Consider the following 16,429-nt stretch of genomic DNA (forward strand, 5'->3'; position numbering starts at 1 on the left):
TACAGAAATAGTAATATACATGTTCTTCTGCATTTTGCTTTATTTCCTTAACCACCTTGGAGCACTTTTCACCTCAGCTCATTTAGAGCTGACCAAAAACTACATAGTACTCTAGTGTATAGACCTACCATTCCTTATTTTAGATCACTTCTCCACTGATGGACATTTAGGGTCCACACACACATGCATACACACATGTACACGCACATATAAACATATGTACATAAATATGCCATAATGAGTATGCTAACACATATATCATTTCACCCTGCTATAAGACACATAAACATTGAATGCTGGTGTACTCTTTTTTTTCCCAAAAATTTATTTATTTATTAGAGAGAGAGAGAGCACAAGCGGTTGGGAGGGGGGTTGAAAGGCCAGAGGGAGAAGGAGAAGCAGACTCCCCACTGAGCAGGGAGCCTGACTCAGGAATCGATCCCAGGACCCGGGGATCGTGACCTGAGTCGGAGGCAGACACTTAACCAGCTGAGTCACCCAGGCACCCCTGGTGTACTCTTTATATCATGAGAAATACACCTGAATATTGCATGCTTGGATAAAAGAATTTTGTTCAAAATGAAAGTTTAGTTAATTGCTTTTTCAGAGTAACTTAACCTTTTGATTACTCCCCACAGTATTGTTTCTGGATTCCTTCTTTAACTTTCACAATCAGATCAAAAGCAGGAGATTCAGATAACTTTCAAAAGTGTACTTAATGTACAGATAGGGTGTGCTTACATGCCAAACCCTAATCGTTTACTTTTAATACTTTCCTTGCCATGTTTTTATAAGCCATGAGTTTTATGCACTGTTTATAATTTGAGTTATTAGATCATATAACTCTTTTCTCATTCCTATTTTTGATTAAGTAATAAAATAAATCCACTAGATGGTGTATATGAACAGAGAGAAAGAAAAGTTAGTTCCTTTTTTCTACTTTATAGCTCAAGTTCAAAGATTCTGTTTAAGAAGACTAACAATCTCTGATTACATTTTGGTTTTGGGAGCAAGGGAAAGATGCCCCCATCAAAAAAACACAAAAACAGGGGCGCCTGGGTGGCACAGCGGTTAAGCGCCTGCCTTCGGCTCAGGGCGTGATCCCGGCATTATGGAATCGAGCCCCACATCAGGCTCCTCTGCTATGCGCCTGCTTCTTCCTCTCCCACTCCCCCTGCTTGTGTTCCCTCTCTCCCTGGCTCTCTCTGTTAAATAAATAAATAAAATCTTTAAAAAAAAAAAACAACACAAAAACAAAAACAAAAAACACAACCAAAAGAGGATTTTCTGCAATGTTAAGGTTTCTATTAGCTATTAAAATAATTCTACAAACTGAATATATAAATTAGAGGAATATATTAAATAAATACAATCTGATTCAATAAATGTGATAAAATTATTTGCCTTCTTATCTCTCTTGGCTTCCTCAGTTATAATAATAACTTGACTCTGCTCCATAGAAATTTTTAATTGTCAACTCATTCCTCCATTTACTGCTTACTACTTATGAATTCTGGATGTTGTTTTAACCTGGATTTTCTGAAAAGCCGATAGCACCCTATATTAGAAAATTAACTCTGTGTTATAATGGACCACACTGGGGTTCAATTATGGTAAGTTAGCAAACCCTTATATTGTGAGAAGGAAGTTGTTTTAATTATTTTTTTTTCTCTTTAGCACGTGATCTGACAGCAGGGGTTGAAGGTCACCCAGAAGCGTCCGATCACTGATGATATGTTAGAGCCAGTCGTTTCTGTATCGTTCCCCTCAGCACAGTTTCCTGGATCGGGGTGAGAGCACAGCAGGTGTAGGGTCAGAGGCCTAGCACCCTGGTCCTTCTTGCTCCTTAACTCTCCTGAAATCTGTGAGATCTCTCCGTGATTCTCGAGCAGTGGGCTGGCCTTGTCCGAGAATCACCTTTGCTGATCCTGGATGAATCAGACAGGTGAATGGGTCCGTGGGGTTAAAGTTCTCATGAGATAAATGGCTTTTAAGGCTGAGCTAATTGTTTCCAACCACTAATTTACACTGGGAGAAATCTGACTTATTGATAAGTGAAGGGGATGAATTTGGCTTCAAATAACAAAGTTAGAGGAAGGCGGCCACCTCATTTAGGATAGTCCTTCCCCTACCAGAATCCTTAGTTCAGTTTCTCTTGGTAGTTCTTTTTTGTTTGTGGAAAATGAAGCATTTTCTCATACACGAGTGGAATTTTCTAGCTGCTTCGAGTTCTACTCTTTTGAGATAAGATATATGTTTAGATTACTGGATTCCAGTATGCATTTGTGTCAGTTTAATCAGGAATGCATGGATTCCCCTTCTGTTTAAAAGTCAGATAAGGCAGGAAAAGAGCCTTGAAAGAGTTGGCTTTCCTGTTTATTCCTTTCTCTTCATTCTCCTGAGCCCTCTACAAGAAGGGTTTCGGCCTCCACCATTCCAGAACTGGCCTTGCCAAGGTCTCCCCTAACTCTTTGGTTACTACAAAGCTCTGTTATTGTCATCATCTTACGTAATTGGACGATTGGACGCTGTTAGTCACCCTTCTCCTCCTTTAAGTACTTCCTTAATCCAGCTTCCAAGGCATTACCTTTCTGGGGATGCCTCCTACCTCCTTGTCTGATGCTCCTCCATCCCCTTGGACTGGACTGTCCTCTTCCTCCCTGACTTCTAAACACCACAGTGCCTTTAGATACGGTCCTTGGACCTCCCTCCTTTCTGAGCCACAAGCACTCCCCTGATGATCTCATCCTATCTTTAACCTTTACAGCCCACCTATATGCTAATGGCTCTCAAATTTATTTCTCCAGCTTGTATGTCTCTCTTGACCCTGAAGCTCACAGACCAACGGTTTACTTAACAACTCCATCTGGATGCCTAGTAAACATCTCAAGCTTGACAGGTCCCACACTGAACCCCTCCCCACCCCCAGCCAGCCAGCTCCCTCTCTTCTCAGTCAGTGGCAACTTCAAGCCAAAAACCTTTGTGTCATCCCTGACTGTTCCTTTTCTCACGCCTCATAGACAGTCCATCAGCAATAGCTCTGTGCCTGGGTCTTCAAAATATGTCAAAAGTCTGACTACTTATCATTTCCACTGTCGCCACCGTGGTTCCAGCCACCATCACCTTGGGCCTCAATTAGTGCAATAATGTCCTGACCCGTCTCCTGGTTTCTCCTTCCCACTATTATCTATTCCCCAAATAGAGTGATCCTTTAAACATGTAAGCCAAATGATGCTTGTCCTTTGTTTCAAGTCCTTAATCTCACCTAGGGTAAATGCCAAAGTCCTGAAAATGGTCTGCAGGCTCTGCCCAATCTCTGATCTCCCTCCTGCCCTGACCCCCTCCTACTCAGTCTGCGGCAGCTGCCCGGGCCTCCTTTCCAGGCTGCCCCAAGGTCTTTGTACTTTCTCCTCTCTCTGACTCAACTGCTCACAGTTTTCTCCCTCACTTCAAGTCCTAGCTCAAAGGTCACTTTCTCAACGAGAACCTGACTACCCTGTTTAATGTTGCCTAAAATCTTCGAACACTTCCATTCTCAGCCTCATTTTTCTCAAGGGCACTGATCTCATCTGCCCTACTACCCACTTTCTAGTTTACTTAATTATTTTCTTCATTATTAATACTCCTCTGGGTCTTCCCCCCCACCACCCTCCCCAACACAAACACACTCAAAATAAGTCCCTTGAGGGAAGGAAATTTTGTTTATGTTCACTGCTGTACTTTCAATGCTGGAAAAGTGCCTGCCATATCATAGGACCTTAACAGATACTTATAAAATGAACGCACGATTTAAGAAAAGTTTGTGTTGCTGGATACCCTGATCAAGTGGCTCTGAAGCATTCTATTTATGTCTCAGAATTAAAACTGTAATATCATATGAACTTTTGTATGTTTGGTTGACTATTCAACAAACATTAACTGAGCACCTACTCTGTGCCAGGCACGTCGCTTGGCACGAAGCTTACAGAGATGAGCAAAACATGGCCCCATGGTGTTAGGAGTTCGTGAAACTCCCTCTGTTTAAATTTTTATTTTGCAATATTTCATATATATAAAAATGACATAAAATAATATCTATTCTTTACATTAAAATTTATGTAAATAATAATGAATCCTTGCATGCCCACCTTATAACCTGAAGAAATAAAACATTTTAGGTGCGGGTAAGCCCCCATTTTACGCCTCTCCGCTTGTGTCTCCTCCCTTGCTGCCAGAGATAACTGCTCTCCTGAATTCGGTGTTTATCATTCCCATGCACTTTAAAAATATTTTTGCTACATTTGGATCCCTAAATCACACATAGTATTATTATGTTTAAATGGTACGAACTGCAGGTCTTTTGCTTTACTCAGTGTTATTTACGAGATTCACCTGTGTGGCAGCAGTCCCGTTGAGACCTGTTGGTACACATCCAGTACCAAATTACTGGGTGTTAAGATATGAGCATCTTTGGGGCGTCTGGATGGCTCAGTCGGTTGGGCATCTGCGTTTGCTTGGGTCATGATCCTGGAGTCCTGGGAGTGAGCCCTGCATCAGGCTCCCTGCTCAGCGGGAAGTCTGCTTCTCCCTCACCCTTTGCCCCTCCCCCCACTCCTCTCTCTCTCACACTTGCTCTCTCTCTCTCTCAAATAAATACAATCTTTGAAAAAAAAAGATTTAGCATCTTCAACTTTATTTAATATGTACTTGTTTTCCAAAGTAACCTCCAATTACTGCCAAGTTCTTCAAGTGTTTAGATCAATTTACAATCTAACCAGCAGGATATGAAATTTACCATTTCCCCACATATCCGCAGTTTTTAACCTTGAAACTTACACTTGTGCTAGGGTATAACTTTGTTGACCTCAACAGTTAGCTATTAAAAAACATAACTTACCCATGTCTTAACTCTTTGAATACTGCCCCCCCCCTCAAAGTAGGGCATCTCCCACCTCTCTGCATAAGTCCAGGACAGCTTCCTGCTATGTGAATGCAGGTGTGGTCTCTCCTGCCATTTCCCCAAGTGGTATAGCGGGGGCCCAAAACATCCCTAACTGATCCTAGCTCCTTTCCACTGACCTCAAGGATATCTATTTCCATCTCCTACGAGCCCCCTTCTTCATATTCCAAAGGGATCTGGTGATTGTCCCCTGGGCATTTAGAATTTGCACTAAAAAAAAGTCTTGAAATATGAATCCCTGGTTTTATAGAGCAAATGCAGAATGAGGTAAATGGAGCCAAGTCCATTACTATTAAGGAGTGATAATGGCCTGACCTTTATACTTATAACTCTGACGACAGCTATAAAACAATTTTTGCCATCATAATAGCAAACTACTCCACACTCAGTGGCTCACAATAACAAACATTTATTCTTGCACTGGTCAACTTCAGCGGGGCTGATGTAGGCTCATCTGGGGTGGGCAGCTCTGTTCCAAGTTGCAAGCTGGTTGGCCATGGTGTGGGTTCAGGTCTGTCCCACATTTTTAATTCTGGGGCACAGGGGAGAGGCCAAGCAGGGCATGCTCTTCTGACAGATCACTGGAGCACAAGAGCATGAGTCTATCATTCAAGCATATTTAAAGCTGCTATTTCTATCACACCCATTGATTTCCTGGTGGCCACAGCATGCCATATGGCCAACCCAAAGATAGGAAAATAGACTTCATTACTAGGGAGAGGTGGAGGGGGCTGAATATTTGCTGAACAATATTCCAGTCCAATGCAAAGTAGCAATCCTTTTTGTAACAATCTAAAGTCTATGATTAATAGGACATTTTTGCCTTCATGACCACCACACAGCAAATTATCAATGGAATAACAACTAGAACTGAAGCCCTTTCGCGCACGTGTCCATACATATGCTCTTTCTCTCTTCTTACCAAGCACACACACTCTGCCCACGTAGCCAATGATTTCCTTACTCCTTTGTCAGTGACATAGGACAGAGCTATTTGGTTTGGAGCATGGCTTCAAGTGTTTATTCTTTGGAAAAAATGGAGAAGTAACCTTCTTGGTTCTCCTTTTACCTTCTATCTCTGCCAGCCCATCAGAATCAGCCCTCTCCGATTACCCCTTTGCTGAAGCACACTGAATTTAAGAAACTTATTTGTTTCTCTCCCTTCAAGAATCAACTTAATAAATGAAAACGCGAGTCCATATCTTCACTGTAATGAGAGTCTATGTAGTTAGAAAAAGAGATGAAAATTTCTTTGGCTCTTTAGGACCTCTAAGAATAGAACTGATAAATACATTGTAGTATATTATTTCAATGGAAGACTATACAGTAACGAAAATTTACTGTGTAGCATTCACTACCTGTAGTTGAGCAAATTACAGCTAACATTCAACAACATATGTGAAATCTCACAAATATCATGTTGAAGGAAATAAGTCAGAAGCAAGAAAATATGTACTTTAATTCCATTTATCAAGTTCAAAAAGCAGGCAAAAATAAACTAGTGCTTGGGGATGTATGCTTAGGTGGAAGAACTATAAAGAAAAGCAAGAAAATGATTTTCACCAAAGTAAGGATAGTGATTACCTTTGTTGGAGATGGTAGAGTGATTGGGAGAGGTGGGAAGGAGTCTTTTCAGGTGCCAGCAGCAATCTGTTTCTTGACATGGGTATTGATTACATGGATGTGGTTTTGTGATAAGTGGTCAGGGCTGTACATGTCTCTCCCTTGAATCTTTGTCTGTAAGTATTATATTTCCCTACAAAAATGTCTAAGGAAAAGGTGTCTAAGGGTTCCAAGATATTTGGTCACATAAACTTAACATTACAAGCCAGAAAATATAATAACATACTTTGTCCCTAGTTTCAACTCTTGGTTAATTCCATCCACTTTCAATGCCTTCTCTATGACTGTGTTCCTTTTGATAACTTTTTTTTAAAGATTTTATTTATTTTTGCGAGGGGGAGAAAGGAGCACAAGTGAGGGGGAGGGGCAGAGGGAGAAGCATACTCCCCACGGAGCAGGGAACCCAATGTGGGACTCGATCCCAGGACCCTGGGATCATGACCTGAGCCCAAGGCAGCCACTTAACCAACTGAGCCACTCAGGCGCCCTCCTTTTGATAACTTTTGTGAGGTTTCCTTATACGTTGTTGTCTGCCCACATTCGGTAGTTAGATTTCCTTCTGACCCTCTTATTTGTGATTAAAGTTAAACATTAGATCACAACAAAGGCCATTCATCTGTGTCCGTGTCTAATAATTGTGCCCAGTTTCACCCAGACTTCTTTTAGGTACTCACTTGGTCTTAAAAGAGACTGGATGAAGATACACACTGGTGGAAATCCATAGGTAGCACTAGAAAAACAATTCAACTTTTAATGACCCAGTAATGCTTGGTTTTCGTATATATAAACACACTGATTAAGAAATCTCAGTGATCCTTGGTAGGATCAAAGAGAAATGCAAACAAGAAAAAGCTCAGTGTATATGGTCAATAGGAAAATAGGTTGGGGGGGGATCAGGCATGACAAGCAAGCAGAGGTCCCTCTTTTCTGGGCCCCCAGATTTGTAAACCTAACATTTATTGTTCCTTCTTTTGTATTGTATCTCAAGATCTCCTGTTATAAAACCATTTTTCTTACTGTATCTCAAAAACAAGGTTAAGGTAAGAGAGACTCCTTAATCTGCTACTAATAATAGTATCCTATAATTTCAGGCATATGTGATGTAGGTGATTTTTTGAAAAATTAGTCTTGACAAGCCTCTTTAACTATATTGTTGATATGAGTAAAAAAGAAAAAAATTGTTAATGGGTATGAATGGGGAATGGGTCACCCTAATTACCTGATTGGTCCTATTAAGTGATGATTAACCCTCTCCATGAATTGGACCTGTTAACTCTAGAGCAAGTATATGATTACTCAGATGGGTAGACTGCATGCTAGCACATCAGATTTTTTTCTCAGGGCTGTAAGATTATATTGGATATTGTCTTGGTTGTTAATTTTTTTTTTTTTTTAAGATGAGGTGCAGAGGGGCAGAGGCCAAGGGAGAGGCAGAGAATCTCAAGCAGACTCCATGATGAACGCAGAGCCCGAAGCAGGGCGTGATCTCATGGCCTTATGATCATGATCTGAACTGAAATTGAGCTGGACACTTAACCAACTGAGCCACCCAGGCTGGTTTTCACTTTTTAAAATATTGCACTTGACCAATCATCTGTAGCCTAGGAATTGGGATAGCATTCATAGTGACAATATACTGATAAAAATATAAGTTTCTCTGATAATTTTAATTTAACAGAATAAGCCAAAAGGAAAAAATAAATGTTTCTAAAACTTCACACATTAAATATAAAATTTCAGAAGTCATACGTACTCCTGAAAACACTGAATTTCTTTAAAAAGTGATTGTCAAAATAATCAAAGTCTGTCTGAATACCTTAGTCAGAAAAATTAGGAAATTTTATTTTATTTTTAAAGATTTTATTTATTTATTTATTCGAGAGAAAGCTTAAGCAGCGGGGAGAGGGAGAGAGAGAAGCAGACTCCCCACTGAGTGGGAAGCCTGACTTGGGGCTCAATCCCAGGACCCTGAAATCATGGCCAGAGCCCAAGGCAGACGCTTAACTGACTGGGCCACCAGGACACCACTAGGAAATTTTAAAAACTAACATTTATTGCTAATAAATTACATGAAGGGAGGGATCATATCTATCTTTTTGACCACTATGTCCTGGGCATCATGCCTGGCACATTGTAGGTATCCAAAAAATATTTTTAAATGAATGAATATTAGGTGTGGGTTAACAACATTATATATGTTGTCTTATTTAATCTTCACAATAATGCTAAACGTTAGGTTTTGGAATCCCCATTGTACAGATGATGAAATTGAGTCTCAGAGGAAATAAAGGAGTTGTCTAAGGTTACAGAGCTAGGAAATGGCAGAGATGGGACTCAAACTATAGCGTGCCTGACTCTAAATCCAACATTCGTTCAATGATGACACTTGTTTTAGCAAAGACTGCCAGTTGCCTACCCAACAGCCATTTCCCTCTTCATACTTAATTAGAACTCTAATATTGTTTTAGTACCCTGTTCCTTCAGATGACTCAGGTAAATCCTGATTGGTCTAAGCCAAAATAACGCCCCCATTCTCCAGGCCTTGGACCAGTTTAGGGGTTGGGAATGTGATCTGGCTTTGGCCAGTGAGATTGGAAGGATTTACTCGGATGGTGGGGCTTAGGGGAGGGTTCTGGAAAAGGATTTCTTTTTCCTCTTTACCAAAGAAACACAAGAGAGAAACAGACCTTTCTCTGCCCATGAAGTGTTGATGTATGGGGGTGTGATGTGTAGAGCTGCGAAAGCTGTCTTACCTCCAGGAGGAGAGCTGAAAGACAGTCTTAGATGCTTAATATGTTGTTGGGCTTCCAATAAGTAGTAACAATCAATCCAGTTCTTGGTTTTGGTCAGCCAGTTATTTGAGAGTTTGGGCTGCCAATCAAATACGTGGAATGCCAGTCACTGTGTAGTAGTGACCCTATCAAAGCTACTCCACCACAGTGTTTTTTTTCTTTTTCTTTTTATATTTTTTAAAGGTTTTATTTATTTGAGAGAGAAAGAGAGAGAGAAGGAGCAGGGGGAGGAGGCAGAGGGAGAAGCAGACTCCCTGCCAAGCAGGAAGCCGGACATGGGGCTCGATCCCAGGACTCCAGAATCATGACCTGAGCTGAAGGCAGGCACTTAACCAACTGAGCCACCCAGGCGCCCCGCCACCACAGGTTTTGAAACCTCTATTTCAAATGGACATATAAAAGGAAATATTATTGTAGTTGTTATCATTATCTTATGGAAATGGGATGCCTTCGCTTATTCATTAATTCACTAACCATTTACTGGTGCCAGGAGTGTGATAAGTACTTGAGTAGAGATAACACACATAGAAGAACAAAGAGAGACACCCAACCAGCCTGCTCAGGAAGAAGAGGGGTCAGGGAAGTCTCCGCACCAGAGCTGACAAGAAGTGACACTTGAACTGAACTCGAACAGACCAAAAGGAATTACCCAGCCAGAAAAAGAAGAGGAAGGGGCATTCCTTGCCAAGGAGGTAGCCTATGAGGTGCATGGGGGTCTGAGAGGATATGGCACATTCAAGGAAGTGTGAACAATTGAATGTGTAAGGTGCTGATTGGAAGAGTTGGGAAAGAAGTTTAGAGAGGTGAACAGGAGCCTGGTCACAAAGGGCCTTGGGGTCAAGCTATGGTGTAAGACCTATATCAGGAATAGGGAGTTACTGGGGTGCCTGGGTAGCGCAGTGGTTAAGCATCTGCCTTCGGCTCAGGGCGTGATCCCAGTGTTCTGGGTTCGAGCCCCACATCAGGCTCCTCCACTGAGAGCCTGCTTCTTCCTCTCCCACTCCCCCTGCTTGTGTTCCCTCTCTCGCTGGCTGTTTCTCTCTGTCAAATAAATAAATAAAATCTTAAAAAAAAAAAAAAGGAATAGGGAGTTACTGAAGGGTGTTAAGTATGCATGGAACATGATGGTATTTGAATTTTAGGAAGATTACTCTTGTAGCTCAGAGGAGACTATTTGGGAGTCAGGCTAAGAGATGGATAGAGCTCATGAGGACAGTGATAATCAAGCAGGGTTTTTAGATGCAAGAGATATTTAGGAATCGGTTTAGGCAGAACGTGGTGACTCGTTATGAGAGCCGAGAGCAGGGGAGCAGGAGGTTTGCAAAGAAATGCGGGGCTAGTGAGGGGAATGGAGGAGGCTGCCCAGCTGTGTGCTGAGAGCTGAGCTGAGGGTGGACCATGAGCTAATGGCTCCGTCCACATGTTGAGTGATCTACTTAGCGCGGTTTTAGAAGCAAAGAAGGCTGGACCGATCCACATCTGGGCACGTACTGCAGAGGGAAAAGGGAGCAAGAGGCGTGAGAAGCTGAAGCTGTTGTTGAAGAGACAGACTGAAGTGCTGAACCAAAGCAAGATGGCAATGGAAGCGACACAGGACAAAAGTCTGACCCATGGAGTGGACGGGATAGGACTTCAGTCACAGTCCTGATGAGTCAGCAGGTCTAATTGGAGCGGTAAGGATAACAGGAGTTCGTGGGAGGGAAGCGGAATGGTGTGGCTTAAAATTTTGCAGGTGGAGTAGCGGCAGACAGTGACAGAGAAAGGGTGAGTTGTTGATCTCCGTGTGGTGAGGAAGGGCATTGGGGTTGAAGAAGCCAAGGCACTGGGTGTTGGAAGGGTCATCCACAGGAATATTGAAGACAGCGGGATTATGGCAGATTTGGGGTAGAGAGAAAAATCATAAGCCATGCTCCACAATCCCTGATACATATCAGAGAGCGCTGAGAACAACAAGAAGGGATGGAGAAGAGAAAAATTGAGAGGCACTAGTTTCCAAGGAAGGATTCTGACAGGAGATTGGCAGAGTATTGCCCTCAAGTGCTAATTGTTATCGAACACTTCTGTGTACCTGGTTCTGTTTCAAGTACTTGACAAACTCTAAACTCGTTTCATTCTCAATGAGGTAAGTACTATTATTAACCCAAATGAGAACTCTGAGACTTTGTGACATTTAATAACTCACTCAAGGTAGATAGCCATGATTCCAATCCAGGTAGTTCGGCTCCAAATTCCACACTCTTACCCATGTCATTGTCCTGCTGATTCTGTTGAACAAACCCAGCCAGCCCTGTGGTTAAGTGGAAAGTTCAGGAACAAAGAGCCTCCACTTGACAGTGTAGAAAGGAGGCTGTGCTTGTGTTTGGGAAGTCATTCAAAAAAGGCAGAACATGACTGGTCCTTGACAGTAATAACTCCTTTATGTTTTCCAGAGTCTATTTTATTTTGCATTTAAACATACTAGTATGCCTTTGAACTATGTGTTAATATGTAAACTCCCTCAGGCCTTTTTAGAAGTGGGTGCAGTTGACTTTTAAAATAGTTACATTAACTATAAGTACTCAGTTACATAAAGGAATTAGTTTTGCATCTTTCAGAGAACTGAGATACACTTTGAGAATGGCAATAAGGAAAATAAAACATGCAATCTTGAAAAATACATGGTTCTGTTCTTTTCTCTGGCATTACTAAGCTTTACAGCAAACCGGTTTATTTGAGGTTCATGCTACCTGTTGGAAGAAATTCTCCTATTTTTCCTTTTTTAATTTTTGTTACCTGATATGCACTAACTATCCTAGACACCAAGAGCCCAAGAATGTTAGAAAGCATTATAATTCAAAGGAGAGGCCTACTTTACTTGGCTCATATTTCGTTTTATTTTCTTAAAACTAAGGCCCAAAGAATCTTCGAATAAAGTGCTAATCCTATAAAGCACTGAGAAACCAGCTTCCTTGTGCGGCTCTAAGAAGTATAGACATGAGGAAAATATGGATTTATACAAAAGGAAATGTATGGTGTAATTATAAATGGTACCATGGACTTATATTGGAAGTCTGCAACTCACAATGACATTTAAGAACCCTGGCACATATAAAATGGGTTCTCTCAAGAGGTGATTCAGGTTTTATCTAGAAATGCATATATTGAAGCATTCCCAAGAAGTTTATGCTGATCGTGCATGTGACCATGGCCGGTTTAATCCAAATTAAGAGTGGATTTGTCAGATGTAGGGTCTCAATCAGGTAACTGGAAAAAACAACTGATTTCTTTTTTTATCTGGAAGGTTCAGAGAGTCAGCTTTTAAGAAAACGCTATTGACTCTTCAAGGTAGCTGTTCTTGGTTCAGCTTTGGTTTCTAAAAGAGCTAGAAGGTTTTAGACTAAATAGTTCTTTCTACACAAGGGGAGAGAAGAGAAATGGGAAAATTGTTGGTAAAGATTATCCTTTACTTCTACCACTACTGCACTCTGGAAAAAAAAATTTGTGGTCTGGGAGTGAAGAGGAAGAAAAGGCAGTGAAATTCAACACAAACCAGTTTAAGTGATGCTTTCTCAGTGTCCAATTTGCAAAGCTCCATGTCCCTCGCTAACCTGTAGCTATATGATTCGGGTGGTGGGAGAGGCAGGTAGAAATACTTATAGAAATACTTCTTTCTTCTCAGCTTGTTAATTATATACTTGAATTTTATGTTTATTGTTCTCCTGCTTGTCTGGTTAGTTTTGCCAATGTATTGCTTAGTTTTACATAATTTTGAACTTTATGCACATGTGCAATCAAGTTGTTTGTTTTCTTCTGTAACTTGGCTTTTTTTTCCCATTCAAAATTATCTTCTGAAATTTATCAGTGTTGAGGCATGTGGCAGTAATTCATTTAATTTCTGTCGCTATAGAATCCTCTATTTTATGGGTGTGCTGTAATTTATAAATTTATTTTTATTTTAGAAGAACACTGAAATTTTTGTAGGTTTTATAGGTGTTTTTTTTGGGGGGGAGGCGGGTAGGTTTTGTGGTTTTTGGTTATCTGCTTTGCTCTTACAAACATGGCTGCCTTTGAACATTCTTGTATATCTCCCTTGTACTTATGTGCAAAGATTTCTCTGGGTCTTTACCTAGAGGTGTAATGTTGAGGCAGTGGGTATGTGCATCTTTACTTACTGGATAATGCCAACGTGTTTTCTGTAGAACTAGTTTACACTCATTCCTGCGGTATATGAGTACGGTAGAGTCTGTCCAACACTTGGCGCCCTCCAACATTTTAGTTATCACCAGTGTGACTGGTTACAAACTAGTATTGCATGTAGTTTTAATTTGCATTTCCCGTGTTTATTACCAGTCTTGTCTCTCTGGGAAGTGCCCATTTGTGTCTTTTGCTCACTTTTTTCTGTCGGGTTGTCTGTCTTTCTCTGAATGATTTTGAGTTCTTTAAGTTCTCTTTTGAGTTCCATATACTCTGAACACTAATCCTTTGCTAGGTATATACATCACAGATGATTTCTACCCTAGTTATGGCTTTATGAGATTTATTAATGAACAGAATTATTCATTTTAATGTAGTTCATGTCATCAAATTTTTTTATATATCTTCAAAAATTTTTTTAAACTACAATGATATATGGATTTCTGCTTATCAAATCACCGAAGATCTAAGTTTGATAGCATGCTGCATTGATGAAGGTATCCTAAGACAGGCACTTATAACTTACAAGTAAGAGTAAGAACTGGTACAACCATTATAGAGGGCAACCTCAAATTTTTTCTTTAAGATTTGCTCTGGAATGTTTTAATGCTCTAGAATTTTTAAAGAAATTCTTACCTCTTTTGAGATCATTTATTCTCCAATATTACCTTCTAAAATTTTTTAAGTTTTGCCTCTCATATTTAAGTCCTTACTTCAATCTGAATTTCTTTAATGCATTTCCAATAACATTTTGTAATTTTCTCCATAACTGTCTTAACATATTGACATTAGTGATTATTGTGTTTTCTTTCTTCATAGTCAGTTAAGGTCATATTAGAGTGATAGCATTAACTCGACCTTGTATTCTTGAAATAAATCCAACTTGATCATGGTGTATGTTGCTCAATTTAGTCTGTGAATATTTTCTTTTTGATTTTTGTTTCTGTTCATAAGGGAGATTTATCTAGAATTTGTCTTGGTTTTGGTATCAAATTATTTTTTTGGTATCAAATTATTTTAGCTTACTAAAATTAATTGTGGTATGTTCTCCTTTTTCTATCTTCTGGAAGAAGATTAAAATTATTTTTTCTTCTCACAGAACTTGCTTTATAAAATTTGTAACTGGTGATTTCTATGTGAGAAAAAAAATTACTGATTTAATTTCTATAATGGTTACAGGACCATTATAATGATTCAGTTTTTAAATTTTTTTCTTAAATTAGTTTTTCTAGTTATATTTTTCTAGCAACTTGTTATTTCATTTTTCAAATTTACTACCATATGTGAATAATTACATAATCATCCTATATTTTAATATCTTTTGCATCTGAATTAGTGCCCCCTTTTATTGTGATTTTGTTTGTTCTTTCTGCATTTTTGTCACCATCTAAACTTGCTAAAGTTTTTTCACTTTTATTATTCATTCAAAGACCAATACGTGGGTTTCTTATTTACTCTATTGAACATTTACTTTATTTCATTAATTTCTGCTCTTGTCTTTATTACTTCTACTTTCTTTGTGTCTGTTTTGCTGATCTTTTCCTAACTTCTTATGCTGAGTGCTTAGCTCATTAATTTTCAATCTTTTTTCTTTCCTCGTATAAGGAATTAGGGCTGGAAATATCTAAGTGACATAATACCAACATTCTACATGATTTGAAATTTTGTTTTGTTATTTTTTAAAATTCTTTTATGCTCCTTTTTTACTCATGGTTATTTAGATATTTAGTATACTTTAAAATTTCCAAATATATATGGTTTTCTGCTTATCATTTTGTTATTGGTTTCTAACCTAATTATATTATCATAAAGGAATAATAAACAATACTGTTTTTTTTTAAAATTTGTTGAGATTGACTTTATAGCTTAGGATGTGGTTAGTCTCCTAGATATTTCTTTCTTTTTAATATTTTATTTATTTATTTGAGAGAGAGAGAGAGAAAGCACAAGAGGGAGAGGGGCAAAGGGAGAAGCAGACTCCCCACTGAGCAGGGAGCCCGACATAGGACTCAATCCTGGGACTCCAGGATCATGACCGGAGCCGAAGGCAGTTGCTCAACCAACTGAGCCACCCAGGAGCCCTAGATATTTCTTATATGCTTGAAAACAATATGTATTCTCTAACGGCAAGTGCAGATGTATGTGTGTTCTCTAATTGGCAAGTGTGTATACACACACACGTGCATGCACACGCACACACACACACTCCAAATTCAAGCTTGTTGATACATGCATTCCAAGTGACTTTTTTTTTCTTTTGGCTGTTTGAGCTGTTGTTTGCTAAGAGACTATATTACGGTAACATACCATAATGGTAGATTTTTCAATTTCTTGTTATAGATATATTTCAGTTTTTCTCTCTACGTTTTGAAGTTATGTTATTAAATGCACATGTTCCAAACTTGTGATTTTTAACCTTTTCCCATTATGCAGAAATTTTATTTTTGTATCTGGTGTTGCTTTTTTCTACTAGGTTTATTTTGTTAGTACTAATATATCTAAATTACCTAACTTTTTATTATGATTGATTCGGTAGATATATTTTTTAAAACATTTGCTTTGCCTCAATATGTTTTAAATGTGATTATTGTAAACAACTGCATCTGTACTCTCATCTGTTTGATTCCATGTGACAACATTTGTCTTTTAATTACAGTAGTCAATTTACACATATTATGTTTATCAATATATTCTGATTTATTTTTATCCTATTTTGGCATTCTATTTGTCTTACCCTTTCTCTTTCTCTTTTTCTCCTTTCTTGTCTTCTTTTGGGTTAACTGGATGTTTTCATTGGTTTTTTTTGGTAAACGTATTCATTTCACTTATTCTTATTACCATTTTGAAACTTACACACCTTTCTTTGTTTTTTATGATTACTTTTAGAAATTTAAGGTACATC

The 16,429-nt window shown here is 39.2% G+C and overlaps 1 protein-coding gene across 5 annotated transcripts in view; it reads left to right on the plus strand.

Annotated features, from left to right (window-relative positions):
- Positions 1 to 16,429, plus strand: part of LRAT (lecithin retinol acyltransferase) — a 132,205-nt gene that overhangs the window by 59,853 nt on the left and 55,923 nt on the right. The window contains exon 12 of one of the 5 annotated variants that reach the window (XR_015726509.1): positions 1,678 to 4,502. The exons of the other annotated variants lie outside the window; for them this stretch is intronic. The gene's annotated coding sequence lies outside the window, so the exon portion shown is untranslated. Of the gene's footprint in view, positions 1 to 1,677; positions 4,503 to 16,429 lie in introns of those variants that run through there. 5 annotated transcript variants of the gene reach the window in all.

This window comes from Ursus americanus, chromosome 13 (genome assembly GCF_024610735.1).
Source record: "Ursus americanus isolate L20-20 chromosome 13, mUrsAme1.1.p, whole genome shotgun sequence".
NCBI lineage: Eukaryota > Metazoa > Chordata > Mammalia > Carnivora > Ursidae > Ursus > Ursus americanus.